This window comes from Tenrec ecaudatus, chromosome 3, assembly GCF_050624435.1.
Source record: "Tenrec ecaudatus isolate mTenEca1 chromosome 3, mTenEca1.hap1, whole genome shotgun sequence".
Classification (NCBI taxonomy): Eukaryota; Metazoa; Chordata; class Mammalia; order Afrosoricida; family Tenrecidae; genus Tenrec; species Tenrec ecaudatus.
In genome coordinates this window covers 28,003,141-28,012,500 of record NC_134532.1, presented here as the reverse complement: position 1 = coordinate 28,012,500, position 9,360 = coordinate 28,003,141, and positions in this window count along the sequence as shown.

Genomic DNA, 9,360 nt, shown 5'->3' with positions numbered 1-9,360 from the left:
TGCTTAATCTCTTCACTTTTCCATATGCTACAACTATACAATAATGTATGGCTAGTGCTCTTGTTTTAAGAGTGATTTAGTGCAATTAAACAAATAATATATTGATTATAGACTTTACTGATACAATTGATAATACTTTTCATTATTTCAAGGTTCTGACTTATATCAAAAGCTCTTTTCCTTTTCAATATTTTAAAGAATTTTTTTGAAATGTTGTTGTGCCTACAAGGTTTCCATCAATTTCTGACTATGTATGAACAAATATATCTGTCATTTATTTTTAACTTGTTTTTCTCATGGTATATATATATATATATATATATATATATATATATATATATATATATATACAAAAATATTTTCAACATACTTTTCATGCATAATTCAGTGGCATGAGATTTTTCATTGTTTCATCGATTACAAACATCTATTTATTTCCTGTCACACTTAACAGAAATTGAGAAAAGAACTCCGACTTAACCTTTCCACACTTTAACATGGAATAAATCACTCTATAAATTTCTTGTTTTGATTTAAGTACTTTTCCTCTTCCTCTGTAAAGAAAGCAGCCTAAACTCTGTTCAATGTCCCATTGTCTTCCAGCCAGATTTTTGAAAATCAGTATTTTATTGTGGCATATCTCTCAATCTCAATATCTATATAAATATCTATAGATCACACTTCCCGTCACTGGAACCAAGTCAGAGTGCTTGCAACTCGTAGCACTCTCCATGTCCAAAGCTTTTCACGGTGAGGGAGCGTCAGTGGGAGTCCAGACAGAAAACTAACCTCAGGGAGAAAGCTGACCTGCAGGCTTGCTAAGGACCCACCAGCTCTGGACCACGAGAAAAAAGAAGTGAGAACAGGAGACTGGATAAGGATTTTAGTGCCTGGTCATCTAGAACTGCTGTGCTGACCACTATGGTAGCTCTACTGCGCATGGCAGGAAACCTGCTGAGACAACTCCAGGTAACACTCCTGACCAATAGTCTGATAGCTTATGACCGGAGAAAATGTTGCTGTGTGACCCACAGAAGTTGGAAGGCAGTGTGAGCCCAGAAAACTCCTTCTGTATGTGATGGGATGCTGTCAACAGGGGCTCTCTGAATACACTGAGCCCATCACCCACACCTGGTACTAATTCATGGAAGGAAAAATGAGCATCTTAATATTTCTGAAGTCACTTTAGCCTCACAAATAACCCTGCTGTTAGGAAACCTTTTTATTCCAACACTAAATCTAGACGATAGCATTCAAGTATCTTTTACCCATTCTCACAAATTCTGAAATGTCCTAGGGGAAAGGATGATTTGGGATGACATATACTTATTTCCCAATGTGTTCACATGTATGGAAAGATTCTTGTAGTGTTGGTCTTGATTCCACAATGTGTGAGGATAGAGTGTCTTTAATGCCACTAGATTATCCGAGTTCTTCTGATGGTAATGGATATAAAGCTACATGAAACATAAAATATGAACAGATGTTTGTATGATTGGTAGAGTGAAGACCTCAGAGAGGGACTGTGTGCTCCAATGACACTATCAGCATCGCTTTTCTAGTGTGAGTCCCAGAACATGGACTCCATTTATCCCTTTTCATTTTTACATACAAATGCACCTCCCAAATGCAAATACCTAATATGCAGTCACATGAAACCACAGCACGCATGTAGTTAAATTCAGAACCCTTCTCACCCTGGATAGTATTTTATGCATGTTGTAAAACTTATCCACGTGAACATGAATTGTGTGTGGGTTTTGATCTTTCTGGTGGCAACTCTGGGAGGTGAGTGCTTCAGGGATTCACACATGAAGTCTGGGGATGCAGCATCTGAGCACATGACTCACTGTTTCTCTTTATCCCAGGTGCCCTGGGCCAGGCGCAGCTACATGAGTCAGGCCCTGGACTGGTGAAGCCCTCACAGACCCAGTCTCTCACCTGTGCTCTCTCTTCTCTTTACCTAGCTATGATGTGCACTGGATTCACCATGTTCCAGGAAAGGGCCTGGGATGGGTTGGGGTAATAACTTATGACGGGAAAGCATTCTATAATCCATCTCTCCAGTCACAAGTCAGCATCACCAAGGACACATCCAAGAGCCAAGTTTATTTAAAACTGAGCTCTGTGAATCCTGAGCACACAGCCGTGTACTGTGCTAGAGACACAGTGATGGGAAGTCAGTGTGAGCCCAGACACAAACCTCCCTGCAGCAGGCCATGGTTTCAGCAGATTCCAGGGAATGGAGTTAGCGATACTTTCCTCTCAGAAGCTGTGGTTTCCCCATCTTGTCAGCACCTCTCGAGGGAGCACCCAGAGAAGCTTCATGCATCTGAACATGCCTTCTTTTCATTGGAATGGGCTTCGTCTATCCTTCACCATCTATACAAAGTCAGACGTCAAAGTAATATGCCTTTATGAGATCTCAGCTTATGAATTCAGGTACTAACTAGTGTCGTCTGTTGTCAAAGTTACAGATATTGTAAAAAGCAAACTCACTGCAATTGTGTTGATTCCAATTTATAGTGACGCACCTGTGGATTTCTGAGATTGTAATTATTTATGGGAGTAGAAATCTCCGTCTTTCTTCCTTGAAGCGGCTGGTGTTTTCAAAATTCTGACATGCAGATTTCAGCCCAAAGATTGAATCACTAGGCTCATTATAAAATATTAATTCTGGGGAAAATTTGCCATATGAGTCCCATGTTTTCTCCAAGCTATTAGATGGATGGTCAATTTTTTCATTCTGGCGAATGTTCACAATGCATGTTTATTTAATAATCTTAACTTAGAATGACCTGGATAATATTGTATATGCTGATATTGTAGGATCAACTCACAGAGATCATGTGTACAACAGAAGAGCACTATCCTCACAGTCATTGCCCTGGTTGGACTCATCGTTGCAGCCTTTGTGACAATCCACCTTGAAAGTCTCTCTCCTTTATTGACAGTCTACTTTACCAAACACAAGACCATTCTCCAGGTTCTTGTTCCTCCTAAGAACATGCTCAAATACATGGGAAGCATCCACAATGTGCTTATTCCAAGACAGAAGTGCTAGTTCTTCAGGAAGTCTATGATACTCATATATTTAACACTATTCTCTAACACTGTAATCCACATGCATCCATTTTCTTTGATGTTTCTTACAGGGTTTTTGTCCAGTATTGGAGTCACTCTTAGTTTTCACAACTATGGCAGGTGTTTCTGGCACTGCACAGAGAGTGTCCAGGGCTGCTACTAAAATTACACAGTGCATAGGACAGCACCACACAATACATTCTCAAGAAGCAAAAAAAAAAAGCAATACTGCAGACATCAAAGAACTCTATACAATGTCTCAAAACTAGCCAACATGAAGATAAATGCTCACCTGCAGAAAGTAAACGTTGATGCATGTAAATTATACTTAGGTGAACCTAGACTACAAAAGCATGTGACACAATGATTATATGCTCAACTTCTAGCCAAAAGGATGGCAGTTCAAAACCACCCAGTGACTCCGTTGGTTAAAGACCTGAATACTTTCTCCCATCAGTATGATAGAAAAGAAAATCCTATTCAGACAGTCTTCTCTTGCACACAGTGGTCCTGTGAGTCTCTAACAACCATCCTGGCAATTAACAACCTTGGATGCTTAAAGTTCTATAGATATGTAGAGAACACATTTGTTACCAACAATTAACCAAGACACAGTGAACTTCGAGATAAGAACAATTATAAAGACAGTGTATTCTGTTACATATTTCCTTTTGCTAGAGGTGTTTCCCCATATAAAATATACACCCTTTCCCCCAGCACTGTTATTCAGCCTGGGAAGAATATTGTATTGTTAGATTGTATTTTTGATGATGTTCAAGTGCCACAGGGAGTTCCAGTTCTCAGTGAAACAATGTACAACAGAACTAAGTAATACTTTATTCAGCACTGTAATCACAATGCATATTTTTGAATCCATTGTTACAGCCACTCTGTCGATCCATCGCATGATGTGCCTTCTTCTTCACTGATCCCCTGCTTTATCATGGATGATGTCTTTCTCAACGGACTGGTGTCATGATAGGCTGTCCAAAGTACATGGAGAAAAGTCTCAGCATCCTTCATTCTAAGGCACTCCCTGGCTGTGTTTCCCTCATAACAGATCTGCTTGTTATATTGAAAGCTCATTCCATGGTGCCTTCAACATTCTTTCCCAAAAGGTATGTGAAAGACCACTCATGCAAGGAAGATCATGCTCAATTAATTCTCGATTGTTCTAAGAAAGAACTTTCATCTCTGTCTTTTAAAAAAATGTTGTTGGGTTTTTTATGTATGTGTGTGTGTTTCCTACTCTTTATTTTTATTTCTCACCTTATCTTATTACTTTTCTTTCTGTTGAATTGGTGGATTTTTTGTTTGTATAATTTTGCAAAATTGGGAAATATGGTTACATGATTATAGGGGGAAATAAATTAAGTAAAATTGATAGGAGTAAAGATTGTGCAAATCTTCTTGATATGGTTGAATTATGTATTTGTATATATGTGGAGTGTCAATAAAAGTGTTTTCTATCTGTTTGTATGGTTGTTTGTTTTTTGAAGAGAAGTGGGTGCTCAGAAGTGTTTATCATTTTACTTTCCATTGTAACCCAACTGCCTGTTTTTGTCCTCCCTGGTCCTAAGGGTAGGAATGAGCTGCCCACAGAGAAAGTGGATATTCCAAGGAAAATGCCATCTCCAGGAATTTCCTTCATTGTGGCTCACACCTCAGGCCCACCTTGTGCATTTCTACCAACCTACCAATGGTTTTCAAGGAGGGCTTGTTTTTCTTCAGACAGAGCAAATGATGAAGGGTAGATTTTGAATTGCTGAACATGGATCATAAAAATCCCCTCTAGGGGCCATTGCTCAGCTGCCTTTACTCAGAGTCATTTCTTTTGCTTCCACAAACACAGCACACAGGAATCACCTGCAGTAAACATGCAGCAGATCTCCACATCACACGAGAAGATCAGTCTTCTTAGGCCTTCATCCTTCCCATGTTGAACAGAGCGGACATCCTTCTGGATTCTTTTTGGTGTCATGGATATCCTACCCTGTGAGCACCTTCAATGTCAGAAACACTGCTTTTCAGCTTAGAACTGTTTTAAATTAGAATTTTCCCCTTATTTGTTGATGTAATGGTGCAGGTATATTGTTACAGACCAGTCATGGGTTGGGAAAACTTTCTCAGAGTGCTATGTCTAACTTCCAGGTCTGCAGATATTAAGTCTTCACATATTGATGCATTGCAACCATGATAGCTCAACCAGTTGTGTGTGTTTTAACTGAGCAATCCGAAACCTGAGGACACTGGCATATATAATGTAGGGAAAATACCAATAGACACGGTGAAGGCTAATTGGTCAAAGATCTCAAGTGTCAGGACACTAAGTGGGCAGCAGAGGCAGCTCATGGTACATGGAACACTGCCTTTGCCACACCAGCAGGTGCAGGGGATGCCAAGTGTTTGTTTCCTCTTATGTCTGGAGTTTTCCAATTCACCTAACTTGAGAACCTCTTCAGGGATATTTTAGTAACTACAGTTCTCATGTCTCCTATTTTCCTGAAGGGAGGATCCTAAAAATTAAAAGCCCTGGTTCTTCCTGAAAAGACAGGGAAGAATCGAATCACACTTGGGATAAGTTGAAATCAATTCCACAGGACCAGTGGCCTCTCTGTGGCATTAAATTATGACCTCTGTGGGCTTCTTTTTTTTTGGCTTCTTGTTTAATCACTTTATAGAAAAGTATGAGAGATGTACAAAAATGAATCTCTGCTTATTCTTATACTTGAAAAGACAATCTAACAGCTTTCTTGCTAAAGTCCCTCCACTAACTGAATAACAGAGAGCTCCTTGGAAAAGGAAGAGGTTCAATACCCCAAAAAACAAAACACCTGTAGAACCTTACATCAGAGACAAGTATGATTTTGCTTCTGTTATGAACCAAGTAGCCCCTTGTGAAAAGGGTTAATGACCCACAGGCTGAGAACCTCCTTACTTAGTAAAGAGACAATAAACCCACATTTTCTCCAAAAACCACGCTGAAAACAAAATCAACCTTAAAGCCCTACGCAATACTGCCAACTTAAAGATTTGAGCGTCAGAAAACCTCTGTGGGCTTCTTTCAACACATTCAGTTTCGCTCCATCCTTAATCTTTTTTTTCCAAATGAGAGTAGGTTGAAACTGTGTGTGTGCATCCCAGCCCAAATATCTCTTGTGAAGAAAAAAACAAAACAAACCCGACTTTACCATTTCTGAAGTAATTGATGGTTGTATATTATTTTGAAATTTGGAGAAACTGACATTTTGAGATTCTTAATAAAGCATCCAAGTGTCTCATAGTTGTTACAAAGCATATTATGGGGCCGGCCCCAATCCCAACTACGTAGACTCTTCGGCCTCCCTGCCCCTCCCAGAAGAAGGCACTTCAGAAGACAGCACAGAAGCTAAAGCATGGGGAGAAGGGCACTTCTTCTCAAAGTACACAGGACAAACGAAAAGGCGAAGAGAGTGAGTGGAACACATCCTGTTCACTAAGCCCCCAGGACGATATTTCTGCTCAGAGCAGCCAATGCACAGAGAGAACCATAAGGCCGTCCGACCACAAGACACAATGTCGCTCATTGAACCATGGCGCTATGGGGGACAACACTGGAGACACGGTGCAGGAATTGTGTCCAATCTGACCCCAAAACACTGGGAGAAACACTAAGGACATGCAATAGCAAGGGGAGCAAAGCAATGAAGTCCCTGGGGAATACCAAAATTAGACTCCACTGGAAAACATTCGTAAAGGTCAAAAAACAGACCTGGAACTACTAATGGGCTTTTGATTTTTTTGTCATTGGCTTTCTTTTTTGTTTTTGTCATTTTTGTTTGTTAGTTTGGTTGGTTGGTTTTGTCTTCCTTTGTGTTTTGTTTGACTTTGCTTATTTTTGCACTTATCAATGTCTCTGCATGTCTATTTAGGTAAGAGGCGGGGTAAACAATTCAGAGAAGAAAACAACTGGAAAGATGGTTCCGAGGAACACAGGAGAAGGGGAGGTGGGAGAAAAGAAGTGGGGGGGAGTTGGTTCACCAACACAGGGACAAAGGAACCAATGAACGAAAATAGATGGAGAGAAGGCATAGAATGCCTAGTGGGGCTTAATCAAGGGCAATTTATGAACAAAGACTTACTGAAACCCAAATGAAGCCCAAACATGGTAGTGGGACAAGAGGAAAGTAAAACAAAATAGAGGAAACAACTAGGAGGCAAAGGGCATGTATAGAGGTCTAAATATAGGTATGTACATATGTAAATATATATTTATGTAATGATAGGAAAATACTTCTATGTACTTATATTTTTATGTTAGGTATTAAGGTTGCAGATGGACATTGAGCCTCTGTTCAAGTACTTCCCAAACGCAAGAACACTTTGTTCTAATAACCTGGCATTCTGTGATGCTCACCTTCCAACACGATGGTGGAAGACAAACTGGGTGCATAAGTAAATGTGGTGAAGAAAGCTGATGGTACCCGGTTATCAAAGTGTATAGCGTCTGGAGTCTTAAAGGCTTGACGATGAACAAGCAACCATCTAACTGAGAAGCAACAAAGCCCAAATGGAAGAAGCACACCAGTCTCTGTGATCATAAGGTGTCGATGGGATCAGGTACCAGGCCTCAAAGACCCAGAACAAAAAAAAAAATCATATCAATATTAATGAAGGAGAGTGTGGAGTGGAGACCCAAAGCCCATCTGTAGACAATTGTAAATCCTCTTACAGAAGGGTCACAAGGAAGAGACAAGCCAGTCAGGATACACCATAGCACTGATGAAACATATATCTTTCCTCTAGTTCTTTAATGCTTCCCTGCCCCCTCTGACTATCATGACCTAAATTCTACCTTACAAATATGATTAGACCAGAACATGTACACTGCTACAGTTAAGAGGCCGCAACACAGAGAATCCAGGGCAGATAAACCTTTCAGGACCAATAATGAGAATAGAGATAGCAGGAAGGTGATGGGAAGGTGGGGGGAGAAAAGGGAGATTGATCACAAGGATCAACATATAACCCCCTCCAAGGGTGACGAACAACAAAACGTGGGTGAAGGGAGACAGCAGACAGTGTATTATATTAAAAGTAATGATTTATAATTTATCAAGGGTTCATGAGGGAGGGAGGGAGGGAGGGAGGGAGGGAGGGAGGGAGAGAGGAATGGAGGGAAAAGTGAGGAGCTGATATCAAGGACTGAAGTAGAAAGAAAATGCTTCGAACGTGATGATGGCAGCATATGTACAAATGTGCTTGACATATGGATGAATGTATGGATTGTGATAAGAGCTGTAACTGTCCCCAATACAATTATTTAATAAAAAAGAAAGCATATAGTATTGTGAAGCATAATACCTAGATTTGAAGAGCACAATCAACTCCTCAAACATGGGAGACTTCCTTCAAGTTTTGGGAATATGCCCTGGAAACATCACAATGTGTTATGTAAACTCACATCAGCATTGGTTTCTCTGGAGGATGCAGAGATTTTCAGTATCTATATAACTTCTAAGTTTAACTCAGTGCCTTAAATTCTTGGTGTGCAAAGGCCTTGTGAAGGGAAGGTAACTTGATGCAAGGCAAGACATACCTGCAGGGAATTAGCCAGACTCGGGAGCCACTGTCATATGCAGCTCAAGAGAACAGGACCAGAGGGGGCTGCGGAGGGTTTTCCTTTTAACATATGAATTTCCTTTTCCAAAAGATAATTTAAAACAGAATTACACAAGGAAAGCTTGTGTCAGATTTCTACGGGGAATATTTAGCTACATCAATAAAAGAATGAGCACCACACTTAAAGGGGTAGGGATGAGGGGGTACATTTCTAGGAAGTGTCTCTAACTATGGGTTGACATTTCCATTAAGTCAATTATTTCTCATAACAACCCTATAGGACAGAATAGGACTGCCCTTGTAGGCTTCTGATTCTGTAAACCTTCATGTGTGTGGGGAGCATTCTTTCTCTTGCAGAGCCATTGGTGATTTAGAATGACTGATCTTGCATTTAGCAGCCCACTGTGTAATGAAACCGACACACAGGGCTCTCCAAGATATCCAGAACATTCTTATCTTCTCTTGGAGTGAGTCTCTTAGAAGTCATTCAACATCACTTATGCTTATATAGGCAGAAGGTATGCAAATAGACCCCTCTCTTGCTGATGAAAAGCATCTAAGTCCCAATTCTGAAGCTTTTGGAGAAGTGCCCCAGTTCTGGAATTCCCAGGTATCCCCATTCAGGACGGAATACATCAAGTAACCATGGAATCTGTATTGAGCTCAATTTTCCTT